The following is a 26,601-nucleotide window of genomic DNA, read 5'->3' as shown; positions in this document are numbered from 1 at the left end:
CTGTTAATTAATAAAAACAGCTCTTTTCAGTTAGTCCAGAGCAGCTTGTATTAGCAAGCAATGTTAATTGGCTCTCGGTATAGAGGCATAAAATAATGTATGAGCAGCTTTTGGGAACAGAAATGTAGGCTTCCCTTTACCAAGTCCCTCAGGGTTGCCTTTATTTTGTTTCCAAAGTGACCTGTTTACTGCAGTGGCCTGCCATCAGCACAGAAACTGGCAAGTCTGCTGTGGGCAGAACTACAGAGAAGTAATCTGTGAATTGCAGAGAAAGTGCCCTGCATCAAAGAAGACCCTAAGTACCTCTCATTTGCAATTTTATCCATAGAGTGAAATACCACAGCAACAAATGATGGGATGCTACTTTTCTAGTAATGAAGGTACTGCTGCTTTGTGTTCCTATATGAGTAACTTAAATATATATATATATATAAAAGTGTGTTTATCCACACTTCAGGGTTTTTTAAACAGTCATATGATAAGGTTTCCTAGAAATGTCAAAATGCCTGACTTGTGAAATTCTGAGAAAATTGTGTGCAAATGCCAAGTACATCTTTATTAACATTAGGGGCAGTATGTGGCTTTTGAATCTAAGGGTTATTTAATTGCTGCTGAAAGCAGGAATCTAAATATGAACCAAAAATTGTGCTAATTAATACAATTTAAAAGACAAGAACTTGAAAACTATTTGGGTAATATGCAGTTAAGTTGTGATGTGATCAATAACATGAGACTCTTCATGTTGCACATTTGTACAAAGTATTTTACATTTATTGACTGATAAGAACACTCAATTTGCACAGTGTTTCCTAAGAGGGTCCTGCATCCTACATTCATTTCCTTTTTTATACCCCATCTAAGTGTTTCAGGAGTAGCAGGCTATTGCATCCATCCTCAGGCTTGTCATGCCTGATCCTTAAGAAGCTTAAAGAGTTGTCCCTGTAAATACAAATACTCTCAAACCTGAAATGTGTAATCAATATGAAATCAACCCAAACAGTTTCACTATACTTTGGAAATCTCTTTTTGTGACATGATTCAGGGTAAGTATGTGCAAGATTCAACAAAATTATAAAGTACAAAGAAACGTCAGAGATAGACAATGAATCAAAGTAGGATATAAAGCCACGTTTTTCATCTGTGTCTGAATGAAAACATTGATGTGTTGTCAGACTGAGCTCTGTGTGGGGATTTCTGTTTATCTTCAACTTACCACGAAGTCAAATCTTACTTTGCAGGGTTTGAAAATTACCACTTTGTGTGTGTTTGGGAAGACCTACAACTCTGTGTTCAGTCAAAGCATGCATGTCTTTAATGTGTTCTATGCAGTGCTTAGATCTACTGCTAGATGCAGCATTTAGAAGGAAGAGCCTGGGAACTGTGCACAGAGACCTGTAGCTCCTGTAGGCGGCAGCCCTAAAGAGCTCTGCTGTTGACACCCAGGAGAGGGACGTAAAAGGGCCCTTGCCTTAGCGTCCCACCCACTTCTCACTATGGAGCTGTGTTCACAGGATGGTTTCCAGAGCAAAACACGGCAAGGACAGAATCTGACCCACAGTGAATGCTCACTCAGTTACCAGCCTCCTGCTACCTTGGGAGAGCGTTGCAATGAATAGTGTGTGGATGTGCCAGCGAGCTATGCAAATGTTATGTAACCCACACTTTGGAAAAAGAAACACTGTCCATTCATTTGTGCCTTAAAGTTTGAGTCTGTAAATTTCTATCTGGCAAGTCCATAGGGATTTGTACAATTCATTTGCAATTTACTGTAAATGGAAAACACTGATGGGTCTATTACTACTTTGCACTAGAAGGAGTTTACACTTAGACCATCAAGTTGTACGACAAAGTGAAACTGGTGGTTTTCCACAAGCATTGTATGTAGGTATTGGCAACCTCTATTAAAAAAAAACCAACAAAACAACAACACAAAAACACCAAAGATGAGAAAAAAGAAAACACTGTGGCTTTCTAATAATTTAAGGTGATCTTGGTAATAACTTGTCTTCCTGACATGATATAATTCGACGCTGTCCAGAAGACAAGAGGCTTTTCTTTCCCGAGCCAGGTGCTCCCCCCGCAGCCGCCCGGTAGCGGTGGGACCCACCCGGCACCGAGCCTTTCCGCCGCCGCGCTCGGGACGTGGAAAATGAATTCGTCCTTTGTGGGAGGCGGCGGCGGCAGCACCGCCTGCAGCCGCACGCCCGGGGCCGCCACCGGCAGCGGCCGCGGCGGCCGGAGCACCGCCGGTCCCCGCGCCCGCCGCCAGCGCCCGGGCCGGGAGGCAGATGCGCGACGCGGCAGAGGAGCTGCCAGGGCGGCAGGAGCCGAGCGCGGCCCGGGGCTCGCAGCAGCTCCCCGGCCGCCTTCCCGCGGATACCGCCCCGAGTGCCGCCCGCCCCGCACGCAGGAGAAACCCGCGGCCAGGCGAAGGCAGGGAGCGGCAGCGGGAGGCGCTGCGCTCCCAGCGCCGGAGCCTCGCTCTTCCCCGGATAGGCGCCGACCGATACCTGCAAGCGTGGCGAAGCGAGCCGAGCCCCTTCCCTCCTGCTCCCGAAGCGTCTCCAGCCCCGCCTTTCAGGTGAAGAGGAGGTGATTGCTGGCTCGAGGCCTGTGTGTTGATTGCGTTATCTTATGCCAAAGAGGTGAACTTCTAAAGTTTAACTGAAGTTTGCTTTGGGGTTTGCGTGGGGCTCCTCTCGATTGGAAGATTCGGAATGCAAGTATGCTCTGGGGCTAACATAATGGGATAATGGCATTTAGTGGGGGTTTCATTTTTCATTCTTACAAGTAATCTTCTGAAGCCTAATTGAGGTTTCATTTGTATTTTAAATAACATTCATTTAAGCCTGTACTCTTTGCAATTTTGACAGTTGTTTAAGTTGTTTTTCACATACCTTTTCTTTAGGTGTGCTTTGCTACATGTAAGGTGCAAGTGCAAATCTACAAAAGCTTCTTAGCCTTGAAGAGACTACTGCTCTGATTAATCTTCACACTTTCTAGGTTCAGGCTATTGGTGTTTACTATGAAATACAGAAACTAGATGCAGAAACAAATATTAAAGTATCCGAGTGTTCCTAGTCCATAGTTGAAACAATTACATTTATTATATGGGAAAAGAAATCCCATCTGAAGTTGTTTAAAGGTTTATACATCTGGCTGTAATATTCAATCTACTTTAAAATTCCATGCGAATTCTGTATGAATCATACCTTATTTTTAAACAAATGTAATTTTACACTGAAAATACTCATAGCATATTAAAACAATATCCATGGCCTGGCTTAGAGTAACAAAAGCCATAAAGTTCAGTATGGAAGCAAAGCATTTATCCTCATTTCACCTCTGTGTCCTGGGGTTCTACGCATTTCTTCTCACAAACTATGTAGTTATTCATTGTTTGACCCTTGCAGGGCTTTAGGTTTAGTAAGGTAAGTAAATGCCAGGTGGCCAAGTTCTGTTCCCAGCTATTTGAGACTTTACACCATGGTAACTTTATTTGTTTTAGAGCTGCCACCACAGATTTACCTGACTGTAACTGGAGCCCGAATTTGTTCAATAGCTTCTGTCATATTTTTTTACTTTGTCAGCTCATGTCGAAGTTTTTACTACAGGATATTGCACAGTTTAATTGATTCCCCTCTTTACTAGGACTTGCAGAATTGGAAATACACTTTTAGTAAAGAGACAAGAAACTGCAGTGCTGTTTTGTACGGCTAAAAACTATGAGCTTTCAGTCTTGGTGACTTTTTAGTGAACATTCTGATATGCCAGAACTAAAGGCTTTAGGGAAACTATTTTATGTGTACACACATTAATAAACTTGCAAAGTTGAGATGAGAAAGGCTTTTAAAGTGCTACAAGAATTCCAGCAATGACATTCTGAAAGAGAGGCAGTTTAAATATAGGAAGCTCATATTTTTCTTTCTGGTGGCTGAACTTCAGAGGCTTCACTGGTTTCTGCATCTGGCTTCCTCTTAGTGTGAGGTGGGCTCCACCATGGCCTAGGACACCAAGGAAAGTTGCAGGAAAGCTGTAGAGTGCTGCAGGGGTTTAACACAGGACAGAAGATTTACTGTTTCGTAAGTCAGGTCTTGGTTTGTTCTTGTTCTGTGTTAATGCATATTTAAGGGGGAATTTAGATAAATTTCAGTATAAGGACCTAGAAAGACATATTTTAAATTACTAAAGTATGTAAAGGCAAATAATTTATTATACAGAAATTTGATACTCAAGTATGAATGAATGGAAATGGATTGTCAATATTACTTAAATGTTGTCACAATACTTCTAAGTGAAAACAATTTTTATAACACTTACCTGAAGTATCACTTTTGATAGCAGTATCCTCATTCTGGAGAAAACGTGGTTTAATACCTAATTTTGTATGTGAAACTCAACTGCTTGTTACATGAAGGGGAAAATTAAACATTCTGAAGTTTTTGCGGAGCTGCAGCCTAATCTAAACATTGTACAAAGGTTAGAAGTTTATAATTGCAGTTTCTGTCACTATATTTCTCCACCCTGTTGCCTTTTCATTCATCATTTTTCCAAGTAAACTTTACTTAGTATGTTTTGAGTTTGGAGCATGATAGATTTGCACTGACATGCATATGTTATATAATTCCAAGAGGTATCCATATGCAGTAATGGTTATGAAAAAACATAAAAAGGGAGAGTGCATTTAGGCTGAGAGGACTGAATCAATCACCATTCTTTCTAGTGGATATACTGGCTGAAGAAGCTCATCATTCTGAAATGTGCCATTGTATAGTGCATTCAAATGATGTGGCAAGGTCTGAAAGCTGTGAAAATAATAATTCCTGACTAGCAGCTGTGGACATGGTGATAAAAATTTCTTTCTTACCAGAGCTTAAAATAAAGACTGCACCTTGGTAATTACCAGATAAAGCAATCTTGCTTGCAGGAATTATAATAGGTAAGACAAAATTCCCCCATGTTAAAACATGAGGTGGGTAATTTTGCTTGTAACAAGCAGTAGGGAAATTCAAGGAAACACATTGCTTTTGGTATGGTATAAAGAAATGAAGATGCTGGAGTAGGAGTGATTGGAGATGCTGCTATGCAAAAGCTGGAGCCAGTTCTGCAGAATTTAACTTCTCCCAAATTTTACCCCTAGGACATCAGCCATTCTTTGTGGAGGAAGACACTCAGTTAAATTTACTGATCTTGAATGGCTGCTCAGTTTTTTTTTCTGTACAGAAGAGAAGCATGAAGTTGTAAATTTTATTGTTCCTTTAAACAGACTTTTTGGTATTTCAGTCCTTTTCACGTGATGATAACAGATGTGTTCTGAAGTCTTCCTAGTATAAAGTAGTGTATGTACATGTGTTGAAGGATTTTAGAAAACATTTGCTCAAAATTTAAATATGTTCTAGCAAATATTGCTTAATTCTTCATCTTTGGAAAAGTGGAAAGGCGTTTTCAGTATGGAAGTAGAAGACAAGTTGCAAGTCCTATGTGCATGAATCTGATAGTCACCTCCTGTATCATCAAAGACAAATTATGAAGGTTTCTGTAGCTGGGCTTTGTAGGTATAACATGGAGTAAAAAATTTACAGATTCACAGAATATTCTGAGTTGGAAGGGACCCACAAGGATCATCAAGTCTAGTTGTTAGGTGAATGGCCCATATGGGCATTGAGCTCACAACCTTGGGCCTGTTAGCTCCATGCTCTAACAGGGATATTCTGAAACTCATGCAAAAAATGAAACATTGCGTGATGCCCAGTGAATGTAAGCTGTGTAAGTTCTCAAAATGGACTTGTACATTCCATTATTTTAATGGAATTGTACATTGTATTTTAAGTCATGCCTGTAAAGTTGGGCTAAGCCTTTCTGGTCAAAATACCCAAACAGAAGAGTATCCACTTAGATGGAAATCAGTACTTTATTATCCTCTTTATTTTGCAGATGATCAGTACTTTATTATCCTCTTTATTTTGCAGATGATATTAATACACTACTTGATGAAATTCTAAAAATTAGATTGCTTTGTAAAATACTTCAGTCACAGCAATCCCTGTGCAAGTCAAAATTATTGCAAGGCTGTCACAGAAGGTAGAATTTGAGTACTGAATTGCCTGAAGATGCCACTTCTGAAATGTGGACATTACAAATACACTTTCCAGGAATAACATCACCTTGCTACCCACAGGCATCCATGGGTAGTTGGTTAAGCTTTTCCAGAAAATGCACAGACTAGCTAAGGAAAATTCTTAAACTAGTTGGAGTTTGGCAGTTGGTGTCTCTAAGTGAAACCAGCTCCAAAACACCAAATTTGGACTAGCTGCTCAGGTAAAGTCAGTGGTTTATTCCTTGGGTTTTTTGTTAGTTGGGTTTTATTCTTTTTATGTCTTAGTAAAATGAGGATTAACATAGTATGAATATTATTTAATAGCAGAACTGGAAATAGGCTCCAAGTCTGCTGATTTCCATCCATAGTGTGTGGGCAGTGGAAAAAGAAAATGGAAATTTACAACATGTTTCCTGAAAGTCGGTAGAACCGTAAGCTGATCAAACTGTACAGTCCCAGAAGACCTTTAATTGCTAACAGGAACAGTTCATCTGGAAATGGTTCTGATGCCCATTCTGTCTCCTTTGGTGGTTTTGCTGCCTATGAAGCAGCAGCCTCACTGTGCTCTACAGCTTGGTGTGTTAGGATGGAGTACTGGGTTGCCATCCATGGAAGGCAGCTGGGATTTGGGACAGAAACCCGAACACATACTGGATATAAGCTGATGACTTTTTTCTTCCAAGTATTATTTTCTGTGTATGTGAATGTGTATGTGTTTCATGATGCATGCTTTGCTGGCATGAAAACTGTAACACGATTATTTTCTTCAGTTTTTGAGGGTGACTTTAGAGCTTTGGCTGTTTGTGCTTTGCAGCATTCCAGCTCAAAGCAACCAAACATCTGTTACTGTAGGTGCCCTATTTTAGGGTAAAGAGGTGTTAGTGAGGGTAAAGTATGCTTTACCAGTCTGATGTCCCTGTATTTTATGTGCATTGTGAGCAGGTTTTAAGGTAAATCTTCAAATGCAGAATTAAGATCAAAACTGGTATTTATTTTTATGTTGGTTAAGATGGTGCATGATTTAGAACATTATGTAGAATAGATGTTTCACTTAAATGTCATTAATGATCCAATATCCACAGATAGGTGCATTATAATAATTTTAAAAGTTTTAAGAATTGGTAAAATAGACCTTGGGTTTGTTAATTTTCTGCAAAAGTTTCTGGAGTGTTTCAAATTTTACCCTATAGTTTTTATATAAATAATTTTACAAGACACTTCAGACTTTATCTTCTTATAAAACCTTTCTTGTTGCAGGTATTTTTATTATTTCTTCTGTTTAGAGGAAGGTGATACATATTTCAAAATAAATATCTCAGCTTTTCCAAGTAATTACTTTATAAAATAGCTAAAAGTCTTTAATACTGGAAAAATAAAAACCATTAAACTTATCAAAATCCTGTGATTCTGTGAAATTATCTACTGCTTTTTGGAACAAAACATGCATAGTCATGTGGACAAAAGTAGCTTTGTGGAGTAGAACATATTCTCATGCTTTTTGATCATTCATTCCTGATGCTGAAGATTAATGTACAAAACTCAGACAGAGGTAGAGAGCACACAATACAATGCCTGTGCCTTGAATTCAGTTGAGTTTTTTGAAATAAATTATTATGTTATGTTCTTGTTATAATAGGTGGTAGTCTGTAGTAGCTGCTAAGTGGAAAGTTACGTAAAAATTTTCTCCATCGTTTTATGTCTGAATGTTGTCTTTGAGTATTCACAATTTAATGAAATATTCTCCTTTCCCGCTGAAAGTTTTATGTTTGGTTTTAGTCCAGAGGCTGACTTTCCTGGAAAGCTTATGGGAAAATACTTTGGCTGGTTTTGATTTTAAAGAAAAGTTGTATGCTTTTCCCATTTGAAATGTAGCTGGAGAAAGAGACTGGTGTTATATAAACACAACTGTATAATCTGACAGTTTTAGCTTGGCCATTTCTCATTGAGGGTTTAATTACTTTCGAAATAAAAAATTGAAAAAGTATTTTAAAATTTTGGTGTCTGTTTCTAGTTTACTCTTAGCTGCTTTATGCTGTTTTGAAAGACTTGCATACTGGTTGTTATGTTTGGTGAGGCTTGTACTTCTGTGCTCTTAAATTAGTAGAAATTAATAAATACCTACTACACTTGCTGCTGCCTTTGGTGTGATGAGGCTTCCTTGGATGCTTAGTTAGGCCTTAAGGGAAATACTTAAGACCTGCTATGTAAAGCAGCTTTTAGTACTCATGAGAATTCGACTTTTTGGTGGTGGATTGCAGCGTTGATTACAAGATCCTTGGTCACATGTGAGCTTTGTAACCCAAACACTCTGACTGATGTGTTGGAAGAAGTCTGCCTCTCAGAAACAGGTCCTGAAACCCCAATGTTTTACATACCTATGAGAGTGGTTTCCTGATTTGCTCACCCTATAAAGATGGATTATTCACATACTCAAGGTTTCTACAGCTGTGTGCAGGATTGCAGACCTTAATAGTGTAACAGAGCTGACATCTCTGTAACAGGTTTTAAAGCTTTATATAAGATAGTACTACCTAGTATTATTAGGTCTGATTGTTCTATAACACTTCCTATTTTGGGTTTTAAAATGAACATGTCCAAAACACTAACAATTTGCTTAATTTTCCTTAAAATTTGCTATAAGATCTGTCAGGTCCTAAAGCCTTGTAAAATCTTTCCAGTGTTTTAACAGTCCTGGATGTTTAACTGTGAAAAGAATCTTTTTGTCCAAGGCAATCTGATGTATCCTATTACTGAACCTAGCTGGGAGTGTACCCAGACTGGGTGATTCAGTTGCAGAGTTTCTGTGTGTCACTTCTGACTTGTAAATGTCAGTTCAATTTGTAAGTTTAAGCTGCCATCTAATCTGCAGCAGGCTTTGCTGGGAGGGAATGCAGATGATGAACAGTGAAGCAGGATCTAGCATTAACTACAGAACTTAAGGCTTATTAAAAACAAATGCCATGGCTCTTATCAGAATATTAATTTTGTTATGTTCTGGCTATTTCTTATTTAAAATGTGCATATATATGTCTCTTTTTTTTTTTTTCTGGTGTGTTTAAGAGGTGACTTGGCAAGGTAGAATTTGGCCTGCAGTACACATCAGAATGGTCAATAATACAGGGGTGATATCATATATGTATTTTCTTAGAAGTCTGAGTGTTGTTAGATTACATCTCTTTTGTGTGTTTCATTGACTAAGCAATTATCCTGTAGAAAATGCATTCACCTTTAGTTTTCCAAAAAACTTATCTTTTAGAGTATTTTTTAATTTTAAACTTTATTTTAAAAAACCCCAAAACCCAGATATGTGACCTTACTTGGCACAGAAGGTCACATATCTTGGCTTACCATCTGGTTAAGTAATTCAGCTGAAAAATGGGCTAGGCAACAGAGCAATTTTTGTCATTTTTGCAAGTGCCTTACAAAAATACTTACTTGAAATGCTTTCACTTCACACTTCTTCATAGCTACCTTCTTGCCCAGTTCCAAACACAGCCCTCTGTCTTCACTGCATTTTCTGTCTCAGAAAAAATGAATAGCAGTCTCTCAGCTTGCATACATGGGAGCCTTCAGGAAAAATATTCTAAATTACTACATGAACATTCTTTGTTTTTAATTTAAGCTAACTTCAAAAGTTTATCAATTAAATCACATTCAAATCTGTTATGGGTTCTTTTTTTGGAAGTGACTTTTATTTGTGAATTCTAAAGTAAATTAAGTTAAATGTACTTTTTAAGTAAATTAAGCAAGAGCATTTTACAGTCACTTTTAAACTTCAGTTATGGTTTAACTAATACATTTTAATAGCTTTTTCAAATTAATCTTCCCGAAAGTTCTGGCTAATAAACCCTTCTAAGCTGTGGTATGGTGATTGCAGAGTTTACTATGTCTGGTTCCTGTTCTGCTCCTCTCCTCACTCTGCTGGACAGAGAGCAGCAGAACAATGTGGATACTTGTTGAGCAGCCAGGGTGGTTCACTGATGGTACACAGCACAAACTTATGTTCAGAAAAACCAAATTCAGGGGACTGTGAATTGGGGAGGCACAAGGCACAGACAGATTGCTTATTGTGCTGCAGCAAAGGCCATCTTGACAGTTTGAATTTGTACTATATATTCATACCCTAATTAATACTGAGTAATTTCTTTGTGTATATAAGCTGTAAGAGTCCTTTTTTTTTTATTAATGCAATTCTTGAATATATTCTTGAATATCTTTCCACACTTTTCAAGCAGTACAAAAGTCTGCTTCTCATGTGGACATTCCTGATTCCAAAGGTCCTCACACAGTGAAACTGTGGAAGAGAACTGGAGTAACTGTGCAAGAGGAAATTTTGAATGCAGTTAGTGGTGGGATAAGGCTAGCTTCCTTCTCTGGAGTTATGGTTATATTCTGTACAGATTGATTTGGATGAACATGGGGAATCTTTCTCATTTATGTGGTTCTGGCTGGGAACACTGACTGCTTTTCAAACTTAGAGTGTAGTAATGCATATTGAGCTTCTTTATAACTTATAAGTAGTTACACATTCCTTTCTTCTCCTGTAATTTAGATCAAATAATCTGGAATTTTCCTGGTAGTAACCTGCAAAAAACTCCAAAATATGCCCCCTTAAACATTCCTGAAGCTTCCCAAACCAAATACTCCCTTTTGACTAGTGAAACAGATCGTGGGATCAGATTGGCATGGGATCTGCTCTTGACCTCAGAGAAACAGTCATGAAAGTGAATTGAAACAGTTCAGATGAGTTGGAAGCAGCTTCTTTGGAATTACTACTAGGTGTTGGTTTCTGCATTCTTCTGAGAATACCTGGTTTTGTGCTTGGGATTCTTCTGTAAAGGGTTAATAAGTCATCATCATAGACTTGCAACTATTTCTGTTCTGTATTTTGCTCACCAAAATGAAGTGTTTCATCCTTACAGCATATTGGGACTTTTAAAACTTGTTTTTTAGAATGCAGATTTTTGCTTGCTTTCATTTTGTTGTCACTGTAGAGCTGCATACTGGCCCATTTTGCTTTCTGTGTTGCATTTTATTCTGGCAAATATAGTATAATATAATATTTGTCTATATTTTTTGTGCCAGTTGACATTTTCAGATACATTTGAAAAAGAACTCAAGTGTTTCAGGATATTTTAAAAGCAAATCTGTAGGTAGTTGAAAAAATTAATTAATCTATGTTTATAGCTGATGCGGAGAGGGGTGAAGGGGCAAATGTTGCATGTAGAGTTATTGCATGTTTGTTTGGCAGTAGATTTCCAGATCCCTTCAGTGTACAATGAGATGAAGATGGGAAGAAAGAAAAAAAAAAAAAAAACAGCTTAAGTGAAATTATTTGGTTTGTTTATTTATTTAAAGTAGTAGTGGGCTGGGAAGAGAGCTCCTATTTATTTATTTATTGCAAAAGTCGTGCTGCTTTAGCTGGATCACTCTGTCATTCATTAAACTGTCAGATGAACAATACTGGAGAGTGGAAGGATGTGAAAACTGTAGAACCTAGTCAAACACAAGAGAGTTTCTCATGTGCCTGACCATTCATCCGTCACAAGGGACTGTGCAAGGATTACAAAGAACAAATGTGCTGGTTGGTGCCTGTTGGCCTCACGAGGTGGAGCTCCTCTCCTTCCTTACTTTACTCTGGGCCCTTGGAGGAATTGCCCTTGTCCTCAACACTGCATAGAAATACCTTCAGTCTGTGCTTCTGTCTCTGTCCTCCTCCTGGCCGCTCACCAAGTGTTGCTGCTCTCTTTTATGCTACTTGTAGCATTCATTAGCCACATGGTTAAGTGGATATAATAGACACAGAGCAGCTGGAAAGGGATCAGGTTTTTTGTTGTTGAAGGCTCTGCTGAGTGCCTGGACCTTGCAGATCACATGCCTACACCAGTGCTATTCTGGCACAAATAGAAGTCGGGACCCTCTTTCTTTTTGGGGAATAAGATGAAATTAGATCCGTTTTAGCTTAAAACTATGCCCTGAGCATGTGGCTGGATATGATGCTGTCTAGTACAATTGCCATTCCCATAGGAAGAAGGGGATTTCTGTTACTTTCCTGTGCCAATTCATATACTTCCTCTGTTGCTGGGGCAAGTCCAGCAAACTGGTCTGATGAAAATGTTTTTTCTTTTTTGGAGATTGGCAGAAGACTGACTAAATCTTCTGTCAGATCAGTCAGCAGGACTGTCTTTGTGGTTGCACTGTTACCAGGTCTGGTGGAGAGGAAGCTAAGGAAGAGAGAGGTGAGGGGGAAGGAGAAGCTCTTCTTTCAGGAGAAGCCCACAGTTGCACCAGATTGGAAGGTGTTGGGGATACATTGCATCTAAATATTTAAAGTAACAAAGTAGAAATTTGAGTAGAATTTCTGTTGAGGATACATTTCTTTCTGTCCTCACAGTTCTAATCACTCATTTTTGAATAAAAAAAGTTGGTCTTCTGTCATAAAGGGAAAACTTAATAAGAATTAGAACTACTTTGTCCTTAACAAAACAAACCACTGTTATAATTATTTTGAATACTTCTGGGGTTTTTAGCTCTTTTGAAAAGTTTCTCTTTTTTTGTCTGTGTTAATAAAGTCAGACTTAATAATCAAATTTTGCAGTATCCACAGAGATTAGCTGATTTGGGTCTTAAAACCGAATGTAAAGTAATATGAATAGTAGTTAATGGAATAATTATATTTACTGAATAAAACATTAGATTTATTACATAGTATACATGGACATATTTTAATTACCAAAACAAAAGTAGTTACAACTCCAATACCTCCTAAAAGTTGAAACTTATACTTGCTTGTTTTAAACATTTGAATACCTTGGGTTTTTTGTTACGCATGGCCCAGATTCCCACCAGCCTGCTAAGTGTGTTAATTTACAAAAGCTGTAAAAGGTAGGCATTAAAAAAAGTCATAGAGTGTGCAGAGTGCCCTTCAGCACTGATTGCATGCTCGTTACCTCTGACACCCCTTGTGAGTTTTGTATCCTGGTTCTTTATTCTCAGGAGACACATGCATGTGCTACTTTGTCCTGAGCTGCTGCCTGGGAATTAAGGGAGCTGTGATGGTCCTGTTGTCCATCAGCTCAGGAGATGCAACTAGTGAATGAAAGGGTGCAGGAATGAATTAAAGCACAGGCAGAAGCACTGGCACAATGTGTAGAGAGATTGAGAGTGTGCATATGGTGATACCCTCAGGGTGGCAGGACGGAGTTGAAGGCACCTGAGGACCTCCCTTATCCAGAATATTGGTGTGCGTGGATTTACTGAGCTTCTGCCTCTCTACATCCATCTTCTGGATGAGTGCCACCAAGCACCACTTGTCATCTGCCTATTCATTCTCCGTTCTCTTCCCTTGGCCCTCTGACAGAAGAGTTTGGGAAATAAAGCTGTTAGTTCAAGCTCAACTCAGACAACCTGATGACATTAACAAGGGAAAGGGGGATGTGTTCTGAGAAAACAGTGGGTTGTTTGTTCACTAACATTGTTTTAGGGTTAGGACTACTGCCTGTACTTGAGTAGTACAAGCAGCACCAACTCAGTAAGTTTGTTGATGATACCAAGCTGTGTGGTGAGGTCGACAGGCTGGAGGGAAGGGACCAGAGGAACCTGGACAGGCTTGAGAGGTGGGAGTGTGCAAACCTCATGAAGTTCATCAATGCCAAGTGCAAGGTCCTGCGCCTGGGTTGGGGCAATTCCAAACATGAATACAGGCCGGGCAATGAGTGGATTGAGAACAGCCCTGTAGAGAGGGTCTCGGGGGGAATTGCTGGATAAAAATTGAATATGAAAGCCTGTTGCACTCTGGGCTACATCAAAAGAAGCATGATGCATGTTGAGGAAGGGGATTCTGCCCCTCTGCTCTGCTCTGGTGAGACCCCACCTGGAGTGCTGTGTCCAGCTTTGGGGCCCCCAGCATAAGAAAGACATGGATCTGTTGGAGCAAGTCCAGTGGAAGGCCATGAAGACTATCAGAGGCCTGGAGCACCTTCCATATGAGGCTAGGCTGAGAGAGTTGGGGTAGTTCAGCCTGAAAAAGGCTCCAGGAAGACCTTAGAGCAGTTCCCAGTACCTAAAGAGAGGGCTCAACAATGCCATGTGAGCCACAGATATTAAAGTACACAGTGAAGCTTTGTGGAGCTGGACAATTTTACAGAACAGTTAGTTTTTCCCCTGCTACTTCTTCATTAAATAAATAGTTAAATGTATATAAAGACTTCTACAAAGAACTCTTTTAAAAACTCCCAAATCCTGTTGCCTTCCCAATTAGGTTTATTTTAGAAGAGAAAACTTGCTGGTTCTAATATATGGAGCTGAGTTCTAACACATTATTTTCTTTTTTATTATGTCAATGTTGGTAAATTTGAGCTTTGAAGGCACCCTAAAAGTTTGAGTGTATTTTTGTAGGAAGTACAATTACAGACATAATAACTGCTTAAAAACAGGTTTCATAATGTTATTTAAATATTGGGGATTTATATTCCAAACATTGCTTATCATGTGATATTTTACCATGAGGGACAATGCTGTAAATGCAGGGAATCAAAACTGTACTTGTCTAAAGTCTGTGCACAGCAGAAGGCAACTGCTGGACATGTGCTCAGAACTGTCCTGCTGGACCAGGAGAGCAGCCACTGCTGAGAGGTGAGCACTCCAGCTGCCTCTGGAAGGTCCAAGAGTTTGGCCGCTTTTCTGGTTGTTCACTATTGCGATTTGCTCTGAAGTGCTGAATTTTAATGTCACACTGTTCTTGATTCTGTATAATTCAGTCAGTTTCCAATGTGAGGCCTTTGAAGGACTGGTGACTGCTCTCTTTAAAGCTTTCATAGCTGGAAGTGAACATTGGCAAAATCAGTTTGTATCCCTCTACTCAATCAGGATGGTGGCTGTAGTATGTACTGCCATTGTGCAGCAGCTCCCTGCTTTGTTCTGGGTTCCACAGAATTTGAAGGAGCTTCAGTTTCAACTAGGAGCTCAGTTCATACTTGACTTTATATGAAACAGTTGTAAAACTTTTAATGTCAGACTTTTATTTCAGTTGAAATGAGTTGAAAGCATCTCAGGCAAATATATAAATCTCCTCGTTTTTCACATGTAATGTTAACAGGCATTTGAAGAGATCAGTGTAAAGTCTTATGAGATCCATAAACCTTTTTGATTGCAGAAGGAAAATGTGTTCATTTCTGAAATCTCTCTGAGAAGTGGAAAAGAAAAATAGGTCATTAATCCAACGTGGAACAGAAAGTGTGAAGTTGCAGCTTGCAAATTATTTTTGTTCAACGTACTATTAAAAGATGAAGACAGAAGCACTTGTAACCTTTGCAACTACAGAATTACAGTTCTTTTTAAAGCATTTACAGAAGATGTGTATTCATGCTATGGTTTTCAGTTTTCAGATGAAGAAAATATGCTTGCTTACTTGAGTTGACCTTTGCAGAGTCATCTCTCAATAAGGATCTGTAGTGCATGCTTTCTTCCTTACCCTGACCTTTTTTCAAGGAGGAAAAGAAAAAATGTTGAATGAATTTGGTATATTGTGTCTTTCTCAGGGGATAGATTGGTTGATAGTTTTGGCTATGTCAGGGTGAAAATGAAACTCCATGTTTGTGACAGTTGACCTGAGAGCATCCATCAAACATGTTTTTGAGTCATGAAAGTATTTAAAAATGTTCCTGTCAAACAATGGCATACAAAGTTCTTCCCTGACCTTGGAAATTATTGCTTGTTTTAACAAAACAGTCTTGTGGCATCTCTAGTTTCTGTGAATTAGGACCAGTAGGGTTCTTCAAAATTAATCTGTATTATCATTAATATAATAAAACAATCCAATCTCCCATGTCAGAGCATCATAATTAATTTGTTCTAGTGTCAATCTGCTTTCTTTCATGCTGCATTTAATTTTCTAATGGAGGTTACAGGAAGAGAGAAATCATAACAGGACACTGAGAATTAAACCCTAATTTACATGGGAAAATATAATAATAGTAAAGTAGCAGCAAATTTCCTTTGGGAAAACAAGGTTTTCTTTGGTACTGTTTTTCTTGGTTTAGTTGTATGTGCTTTGACCTTGTCATCAATGACCTCAATAAAATAATTCCATAGACTTAAATTCACTACAGGATTTAATGTATTTTTCTTTTTCTTATATTCCCTAGATAATTTGACTGATTTCAGAGGAAGCATAAATTTCACTTACTTTTAGATAACCAGCTTGTGCTAATGCTGGGATGTTATGAACATTTCTAAAGCTTTTGCACAAATGCCTGTGTAACTGAGTTAAATGAATTAACATTTTCATTCCACATTTAAAATCATTTGCACTTCTTGTTCTTACAGTGACTGCAGCACAGAAGTATCCTTTCAAGTCCCTGAAGAAAGAATCCTGTAAGTAAACTTAGGGGAGTTAAGACTGTGTTACATATTCTATATTCTTCCTAATGGAAGAGTGAACAAGAAGTCACTATGTGGCTTTTCATATGTCCAGCTTGCCTAACAGAGCTCACGCAAAGGCAGATGTTATGCCTCCTAATCCTGTTAATTTAGCAGTGATTTTGATTGCACGTAATATAACATTCTACTAAAGCAAATCTAAAGGTGGACCTTGAAATGATATCTTGAGGATGAATGTCAGTTTAGTTAGAGGGCATGTCTTTGCTACCAAACTTAATTCTCAAAACTTTTGCACAGTCTTTTTAAAAATGAAGAAGTTATAGAAATATAGTAATTTTTGTAAGAGTATTTAATATATTAGCTTTTATCTCACTGCAGCATTACATTTCTAGCCCTTTTTCAATAGCAGTCATGCTGTGGATATAAAAAACTACTACAAATCATGAAAGAAGCAGGACTAAAATATCATAATACTTTGACATCTATTGCATTATCTCCCTCAAGAAAATGCTTTCTTTCTTAGATGAAGAATTGCCTCTCTTGCTGACAACAAGGATCCTGCAGGTTGAAAAACTTTTAAAAATTCACTTTCAAGAACTGTATCAAGGCTAGTTAAAGTGCTGTAGAAGTACCAGTGTAACCATTTAGTCTATACAAGTAATAACTTAAGGAACACAGTAGTTTTATCTTTGCCATCTCGTTATCCTCTGGACACATATATTCCCTATTCCTGGCTCAGGTAGTAGAAGTACTTAGTCCTGGACAATTTTCGGTGCATACTGGGGTCTAGGAGAATTGTGAGAGCTGAAGAAACCTCATAATCTCCTGTGCAAGTTTCATGTCTCTAAGGTGGCAGTGTTAAATCCAACACTTTGCTGTTGTTAAGACCAAAGGCTTTGTCTGTCCCTCAGTAAATACAAGATATATAGGTCCTCAGCTAAACTAGCGGGGAGGTTTGGTGCTTTGGGGGGCTTAGCAGTTTTTTTTTTTTTTTTTTGGAAAGCTTCCTGCAGAGTCTGGGTTTGGAGTATTGTATGATACTGTCATGTGTTTGTAAGTATACATAAATGTAAGTAGTTTTTAAAATTTGAAGTGCAGAGAATGTATTTTTCTTTCACATCTGGACAGTGTCTGCAGTTGACAAAATAGTGTTTCATATGGTGACAGTACATTTCTGGTATTAGAATAAAAAAAGGAAATTAGTTACCATTTTGTATTGACTTCATTTTAATATTACAGCTGCTTGGATTAGAATCAGTTTCCCCTTAAAAATGGGAATGGTATTAATTCTAGGATAGCTGGCAACCACCCTTCACTGGTAAATCCATTATGTGATTGTTACTGGTGGGGGTTGGAAGATTCAGTAACAAGTACTCTGCTGCTAAATGAAACTTTTCTAGGAACAGAAACTCAGGATATTGCACATTACAGAGTGGATCAGTAGACTTCATCTAGAAAAAATGTAAGAAAATTTTGTGCAATTTTATGGATTGCTATATCTCTGTCTTGCAGCTCTTTTCACTGGAGAAATGGGTTAAAATCCTTTCTCAGATGGTGGATAGGGAACTTGAAGCCATATTATCTATATGTTTTTTCTACAGCCTGTGGTAGCACTGAGAAATGTTGTGGTGTGGTTCACAGCTTATCTCCATGGGCAGTTTTGTTGACCCAAATGAGGGAGTGGCGCTGTGAATGAATAAGAAATCTTAAGCTAATAGCACCTTTTCTCCACAACATGATGGTTTTTGTTTAAAGTGAGTTAATTTTTTTAAAATGGAATGGGGTGGTCCTTCATGAACTTACCTGAATAAAACCTTTGTGGAAAAAAAGACCTGTCTGGAGATGATTGCAGTGTGCCTCATTAGTCACTCACTTTCATCAGTGGTGACTGAGAGAGCTGAATCATTTTGAAAACTGAAGACTCTTTTTCTATATAAAAATGAACTTGTATCAATGAATGTTATTGGTGGATGACTGAAATGTTGTTTAAACCCATGAGTCCTTTAAAATTATAAGAAAGCAACATAAACATATTTTCCAAATAACAGTCTTAACTATGGAATTTAAGTTACTTTCTTCATGCAGATGTATCACCCAGTATCTCAGATTCATTTTTTTCCCTTAGCTGGAGGTGTTTGGTAGCACTAATAGGCAGAGATTTGCAAGAATTTCCTTACTTATTTGAAATAATATATTATGGTTGCTGTTAGTGAGCACTAGAGGGCTCCTTAGACTAAAGCAAAAAAATACAATGTCAGGTTTGTTATCGAGAATATGTCTGAGGCATTTTGGTATCTTGAATTAAATAATCAAAACCACTGTTTTCATTAGAATAGTTTAAGGCTTACTTTTTCAAGAAAAAATAAAACAGTGTATTTGAAAGGATAGGAATGTAGCCTGTTGTTACATAGCAAGTGTTTGGATTTTTGAGAAGCATTGCCTTTAAATGTAGGCATCCTACTGGTTTAAATTTTTATACATTTTTTGATTAGCAGTAAAGATTTTTTTCAAGTTCCCTTTCCAAGTGGTTTATTTTAAGATAACTTATGTTTATGGTTTATATTTCTTTCTGCTTGTCTGTCCACCTTTAAGTGTCTTTCCTTACATGGTGGTTAGTTTATAATAGCCCCTGTATTATGAAGCCCAAGTCTGCCTTGCAATCTCATAAATGTGATTGCTGTTTGCAGAGGTGAATGTAAAATGTAGCTATGCGTCTTTGGAAGTGTTTTTCAATACTTTGGACTTGCTTTTCAAAAAAGCGCTGAACATTATACGTTTCATGAACGCCAAAAATGATTCTTAGATGGTCTGAATTTCTAGTGCAGCCTGAAAAGGCTTTGCCATCTTACACTGGCTAATGTGTGGAGTGAGTGCGTTTATTCCAGTGTTAGTTGATGCCATCTGGGGGGAGAGGAGGTCTTATAAAACCTACTCTATGCTGATGGGGAAAAAAAACCATAAAAGAGGACCACTCTGTAAGCTGTAGGGGAACAGTGGTCTCATTGTCTTGGTTTACACAGTCTTTGTAGTCAGATATATTTTTTTTTCATACATCCTCTTGATTTTTCCTTGTATAGTGGTTCTTGTGCATAATTTTTTGAGTGTTTTTCAAGGGCACTGTGGTGTTGCAGAAGGTAATTGATATTAGAGAAAGGGAGAGACATTAAAAATGGAATTAGTTATTATGGTACCCAATTTACATCACTCTAGGTAGCATAATTTTTTATTGTCAGAGGGAAGCCTGAAATTATGAACCAAAATTAGTACAACTGTGCTTTCAAATGTAAAGCTTTTACATAGACACAAATGTACACTTGTTTCAAGTGTAGACTTTGTAGAGAACAATGAGTAGGCTGCTTATTTAGAAAAATAAAGGGCATTTTTCCCCAATAGCAAGTCAATCATCAAAGCAGCAAGTGACACTTTAAATAAAGGCTGAGAGATAGTTTATTTGTGGGACCAATGTCTTAGAAACCAGTGGAGATTTTTCTGTCTTAAATAATGTTGGCAGCAGCAGGGTAATATTTTACTTGAGACACTTTCTTTGTCTGTCAAATATTCCCCACTTTCTTGTGTTTTCCTGGCCCTGATGTACTGTTTCCCGTCACAGGTATATGCAACTTATTTTTAGCCCTTGATGGTGGTGTTCTGTACAAAACATTCTGTGTCCAAGTGGAATTTTTGGAAGTAAAGAAATATAATGATGTAGTGGGCCCAAGAGCAGGAGATGTATTTGAGCTGTCTATTGAACCAATCTATTTGATTTATCAAATCAAGTGATCAGAGTTGATCCTGATTTATCAAATCAAGATCAGAATGATCTATTCCCATCTGGCTTTTCTTTTAGGTTCCTGAGACTTGGTGACTCAAAATAACCATTGTTCTAAAGGGGGCTATGAATTTACAAGGAGTCTTTCCCAGTCAGAAAAGATTCTTACTGATGTTAAGTGAAGTGTTACCTGATCAGAACAGCTTGCAAAGAGAGCAAGGAAAGAACACTGTGGTCCATTTTATAATTTTCTCTCCTCCAAGTCCCATCAAGCTCACTTAATTGTTCTTACATGCTAGAAGCTCTTGGGGAAAGTGGGAGAAAGAGAATATTTGGAAAATGGTATATAAGAGTGATGGAGGTGGAATTGGGGTGCTTTGCCTGCCACAGAAAAAGATAGGGAAAGAAGATACAGTGTTGAAAAGCAATAGGCTGAGGCATCTGCTGTAGTGAGGTCAGACTGTGAGGAGGAGTGGGGAAGGTTAGGGGGACAGGAGGCAAAGAAAACCTGCTACAAGCACAAATGGTCCCTGACTAGTCCTAAACCTTCTACCCCTCTGAGAACCCTCTAACTCCTTGATGGTACCCACTCCCTAGGGACATTTGGGAATCCATCCAGATCTCTTTCACATCCTCACCCTTTCTCCACTGCAATCCAACAACTTCCCCACCTACCATAACCCTACTCCTATCACCTCTGCCCTACCTATACCCCTGCTCTGCTGCTGTTTCCAAATATTGCTGGCAGAGGAATGAGGACAGAAATACTTAGTTTCTTCTCATCCTCAGGGCAGTAGCATTTAGTTTTATCTATTTTGCTGAGGTGCATTGAAGTGATTCCATGGAAGATAGCATAGCGCTCTTCCCCCAAACACTGCTAATATTAGACCTAACAATTACCAGAATCAAAGTAATTTCAGTTTTCTTTGAGGATGAATGCACTGTCTGTGTAGTTCAGTTTGCTGCACACAAAGTGAATTTGAGCTATGGACATTAGACTTCATTAAAATGTCTTCTGGGCGCTCTATGGCCAAAGACACGTCCAGATGCTGTATTTCTATTTTTCATCACTGATGAAGCATGATGCATGTGGTGACTTAGATTAGAAGGCGACAGTCTTGGATCTGTCTCAGCTGCTGCTTCTAACTATCACAGAACCAAAATAGCATGAGCTACAACACAGAGCTTGCAAAACACACTTGCCTAGGGAAAATGCCAGCCAGGTATCAAACACATTGGCAATGAGAAGGTTCCTTTGATATAATCAGCAGTTTATCCCATGAGTGCAGTCTAGGATTTAAGGAGAGCCTGTGTTGGCACTAAGCTGAATAGACTGAATTCTCAGTGAAAAGAACATAATGAATTAAAAAAAATTTCAGTCTTCTGTGTCTTGTTTAGCTCTATTTGACGAGGCTTTGTTTGAATAAAAACTAGAATGTGAAATATTGTGATTCTGGGAAGCCTGAGCTCATTTCCTAGCTCTACTAAGTTTTTGCTAATGTGACTTAATATATACATGTATGTAATTCCTACTTGAAATAATTGTAATATTTTTAGCTTTTTCAATTCTTGGTTTTAGGGCAAGATCCAAATAATTGCCAACAATTGCAGCACTTCAGGAGGAAACTAAGTTGTAACAAATAGGAAACATTAATGTATTTCACATTATTAAAAGATAAAGGCTTATGTTTAAAAGAATCAAGTAATTCTAAAATGCTAACTTGTCTGAGGACACGGTTCTTTGAAGGAGAATAATTTTGTTCTGTATTACATAAATTCTGAAGCAAAAACTTGCTGCAGACAACATTTGACTATATTGCTGGTAAAAAACATTTTGAAAAATTAATGAAATGTATAATTTTGACATTTTGTAAATAAGTAATTATGCTAAGCCTAATCTTCAACAGAAAAATCAAGAATTAAAAGCACATTTAGAACTCTGTCTTTCTGATGAAAGAAATTCTGTTGGGAATTTTAACAAATGTAGGGATTGGGAATTTTAACAAATGTGGGGAATCCTCTTTCATATATAGTAGTATTTTCCTCAATGTCTCTTTCAGTTTATAACAAGTTATATTAATATTGTTCTTCAAAAGCTTGGCTCTTTATAGAGGAAAAGGTAATGTCTATGTGGATTGTAGAGAGGCAGTGAAAGAAAAGGAAGGGAAGAAAGTGAAATGTTAATGTTAGACCCTGACTTCTGCCAATAGAAAAAGGTAATGATGGGGCCAAACCAATTCCCATTACTTTGTATACCAGTAGGTGTGGGAATGCTGAACAGGTCTAAGGTTTTGATGAAGTTTATAAAACCCACAGATATTTAGTAACCCATATAAGCAATATAATTAATGTTAATAACTTTTCATATAAATGCAGCTTGTTCTTAATCTCAGAAGGTGGGCGTTGGTGACTATTATCACAGCTAAATACTTTTCTGTGATAGGTATGCAGATACATTTTTCTCTACCCATTATCTGAAATTGTTGTTTCCCAGTTTTCAGCTGAGAAGTTAGCTGGAAGTGGGAAATTTTATGTGGGTGGTGGTAAAAAATAACCCCTTTTCCAATGCAAAGCATACAGACACTCTCAGTGTACCCATGACTGTGTCCCTATCTTTCCATTCTTGCTTTTTATTTAGTTTTCATGGGACAACCTGTCCAAAGATTCACAAAGACAGGCTGGATCCTATAGACTTGCCCTAACTATCCATGTTCATTTTGCCAAGAGTTCATACTTTTTCCAGTTGCACATTTCCTCGTTAGAGCAAATTTTGCTCTAGGCTCCATGACACAGTTTAAAAATACAAACACAAAAACTGTCTGACTGCTATTGAGATCGCTCTTATAACACAGTAGCCAGAACCTTTTTAAATATCTTGCTGATACAGGTCTGATATCTCTCAGCTAGAGGAAACCGAACAGCTTGCCACAAGTCCATCTTTTTTGAGGAATTGCATAGCACATCCTCTTCTGTCATGCCAAGGCCTTTCTGTAGGTGGCAGATAAGGCTGAGAACTTCAGTCTGAGGCAGCAGCGCTGATCTTCTTAGATAGCTTCTTATTGGCTTCAATAAAGTGCATAAAACTTACTAACACACTTAGTGGCTATTTTCTCTCTTTTGAGTTAGCTGTGTGAATAAACTCCCAGAAGCAGAAGTTGTGCAATGAAAATAATTATCTCAGGACATTTTGAAGGGTAAATTTTCCAGTAAGTCTGTCATGCTTACGTGTTTCCTGAAGAGAACCAAGAAGCATCTCAGCAGCCTTCTCAAGAGACTAGATTTTCTGCTTTCAAAGAAAACACAGTGTGTCCAACCACCCTGTGTATCCCTTTGTCTGTCCATCTTCCTTCTAATGGTGTTGGACTCACTGCCCAACTTGTAGTGGTTCCTGCCAGGTTGGAGGAGACAGAGTTCAGGTCTAGTTCATTATGTTCAGCTGCTGCTGGTCACCCATCAGTGCAGATGGAGCACTAGGCTGGCAGGAGCTGGGAAGGAGGAAGGACGAGTGCGGTGACTCTAGGAAGGGAAAGGGCATGGAGAGGAGGCAGTGGAGAAATGCTGTGGGAGGACACTTGGGCCGAGCTCTGTGTGTTGGCGCAGTTCAGGTTTTGTGCAGGATTGCTGTGAGGGAACATGGGCAATACAGCTGTGTTGCACTGGAGGGCTCAGGCACTGCATTACACTGTGGGTGCTAAATGGAGGACATGATTCTGTAGGAAACCAGGCTTCATTAGTCCTGCTGTTCCCTGGGTGACTTACAGAACAGTAGGCATGCTTTGACATATGGCTGTATACCAGCAAAACTTTCTGTGAATGGCTGGAAGACTGAGTGCTTTCTTTTGTTCCAAAGACACATTTTCATTTCTACAGAAAATGGAATTATTGAGGGCCTGCTGAGGATAGAAAGCCTGTAATTTATCGGGGAACTGCACTGGTAGGCATATCTAATTTGCCTAATCCATTGCCATTAGCATTGAACAGACAAAATGTTGAAAGCATACCTAAGCCTGCTGGTGATACAAAAGTGCCTAAAGCTAAATAGATTTTTTTTGTTTCTTGAGATTTATAGCTCACATATGTTTGCTATACAAAAAACCCCAAATCCAACTGAATGATATTACTGTAACTTAGTTAAAGCTTTCTATTGACAGTATAAATCATGAGGACAAAGCCAGATTCCCTTTTATATGCTTTTAGAATATTGATATAAAAATAGATATTTTTGTGTTCATATTTCTTTACGATAGTTTAAAAGAATGCAGAGGCAGTAGCTCTACTGAAATGGATCTTTAAAATTGAGACTGGCATGTAGTTGCATCAAAAGGGAAATTAAAGCTCGTCTGACAAGCCACAGTTTTGGAGGGGATGGAATTATCTTTGGTCCTTGTATGCAACTCCTCTGCTGATTCCCACTGAATCCTTTTAAAAGGATACTTTTTCCTAACATTCACAAATGTGATTGTTTAACAACATTGTCCTGCACACTGTAATGTAAACAAAGTAAAAAGGCAGAAAGAGGAGTGAATAAAGCCTAGTGAGCAAGCTATGGGCAGTGTGGAAAAACAAACAAACAAAAGGTAAAGTGTTGTTTGGTGCTCTGGATCTCAAAGGCATTTATCCTGCAAATGAGCCACTGGGAACACCAATAACTTCTTCCTCCAGCAGCATCTATCTGATTTAATTTAACAAAGATCCTCATGAACCTGTTTGGTGTAGTCTGATGAGATAATGTGTTAAATCCTGTGATAGCTGGTCCTAATTGCACTTCTCTTCAGACATGATTCATCTGTTACACAGTAGTGTGTTTTTCTTCAGCCTGCTAATGCCAGACACCATCCAGTTATCACAGCTCTTAATTTGCATTCTCTCTTTAATGTTTTCTGTGCTTTTTTACTGCAGTAGCTTTGACTAAGTAGTCTTCTATTTTATTGACTATTCCCCTTTTAAGCTAGGGTCAATAATAACTGTGACCTTCATTTTGAAGTGTTCAGTATTTATTTTGTTCTTGAAGAACCACTGAATAACTGGTCAGAGCTGGTTGTCAGGTGACCTTGTAGCATGTTTGTTTATCACTTTGCTCAGCAGCTCTTTGAAGGAGATGGGGTACAGAAGCAGAGGGCTTTTATCACCTTTTTTTTGCCTCTTGGAAATATTATTGGAAATTCACACTCAGTGCTAGTATGCATTAGTGATTTTGCCATTTGGAGAAGCTGGAAAGCTCATTAGATGCCATCAGGTTTGTTTTGTGCATGATATTAAGACAAATAATGCAATTGTATGATCAAAATACTTGACTAGAGTTTGTCCAACACTCCAGGTGTTGGTAACATGCTGTGTGAACCTTTTGACTTTCAGGCCAGACCCCTCTGTCAGCAGTTTCTTGTTTTACTGTAGTTTTTACAAATGTAGCTCAGCCCAGAAGAGGCTGAATAGCTGCAGGGAGCACAAATGGGACAATACTGTTTCCTTGTAGTGGGTGTCAGTATGGGGGGAAGGGACTGAAAAATAGATGTATATAAAAAAGAGGAGAGCTTGTTCAGTTGGGTCAGGCTGGCAAAAAAGATTAATTGTTTTCACTTGGAAGTGGAGTTGGAAATAGAGGAGGAGCTCTGGAGCCCATGATGCTTCTCAAAGGCAAAAATCTTTCCCATTGTCTAAAATCATGGCAACGCAGTGCTCGAGAGTTATCTGAGCTTCAGGGGAGCAGAGTAGTGTTCTGCACACACTTCATGGGTTTCAATTACTCTGCCAGACAGTATTGAATAGTATTGAATCTGCCACTTGACTGGAGGCAGGCTTGATAAAGACAGCATTCATGATAATTAAATGGCTCAAACAGACTTTGAAAAGAGAAATGTGTCTAGCTAAGGACAGGGACAGTTGATCCCTTGCTGACTTTGTCAGCAGAGCTTGGGACTTTGTATCTGAGAAAAGGCAAAGCTTTGTGTGACACTGCAAGGAGGCTGAGTCAGGGGATCACTAACCTGTCTGCCTGGCTACTGTCAACCCCAGTGACAGACAGACAAACAGAAGCTTTCTAGAGCCTGGTCTCTGCATTCTTCTATGTCTGTTTTTCAGGAAGCTGATCCACACAGAACTGTTCTTCCAGAGTGGTCTGTGGAGCACTCCTTGATTTCATAGCATTCAAACACTCTGCTTTGTTTCTATCTCCTAACTAAGAGCTAATCCCCCCTAGAATAGTTTCCTTGTATCATTTTTCAGGACCATCAGTTACTGAGGCTCCAGTTACAAATGCCAGGGAAAGTTCCTCTCAGTTGTGTATGTCAGCAAAATGTCTTCCTTTATTGAGGTGACTCCCATTGTGGAGGAAGGCAAAACACAGACTCTGCCAGGA

At 38.6% G+C, this 26,601-nt stretch overlaps 1 protein-coding gene across 15 annotated transcripts in view; it reads left to right on the top strand.

The window, feature by feature from the left end:
* Positions 1–26,601, top strand: part of RNF144B (ring finger protein 144B) — an 87,156-nt gene that overhangs the window by 2,222 nt on the left and 58,333 nt on the right. For 7 of the 15 annotated variants that reach the window (XM_064423274.1, XM_064423184.1, XM_064423222.1 and 4 more), the window contains exon 2: positions 16,424–16,471. The exons of 5 other annotated variants lie outside the window; for them this stretch is intronic. The gene's annotated coding sequence lies outside the window, so the exon portion shown is untranslated. Of the gene's footprint in view, positions 1–322; positions 381–2,698; positions 2,724–16,423; positions 16,472–26,601 lie in introns of those variants that run through there. 3 more of the 15 variants (XM_064423203.1, XM_064423238.1, XM_064423265.1) reach the window with 3 other exon arrangements.

The sequence above is a fragment of the Passer domesticus genome, chromosome 1 (genome assembly GCF_036417665.1).
Source record: "Passer domesticus isolate bPasDom1 chromosome 1, bPasDom1.hap1, whole genome shotgun sequence".
Classification (NCBI taxonomy): Eukaryota; Metazoa; Chordata; class Aves; order Passeriformes; family Passeridae; genus Passer; species Passer domesticus.
The sequence above is the reverse complement of the archived record's forward strand: the minus strand, read 5'-3'. Positions and strand labels throughout refer to the sequence as shown.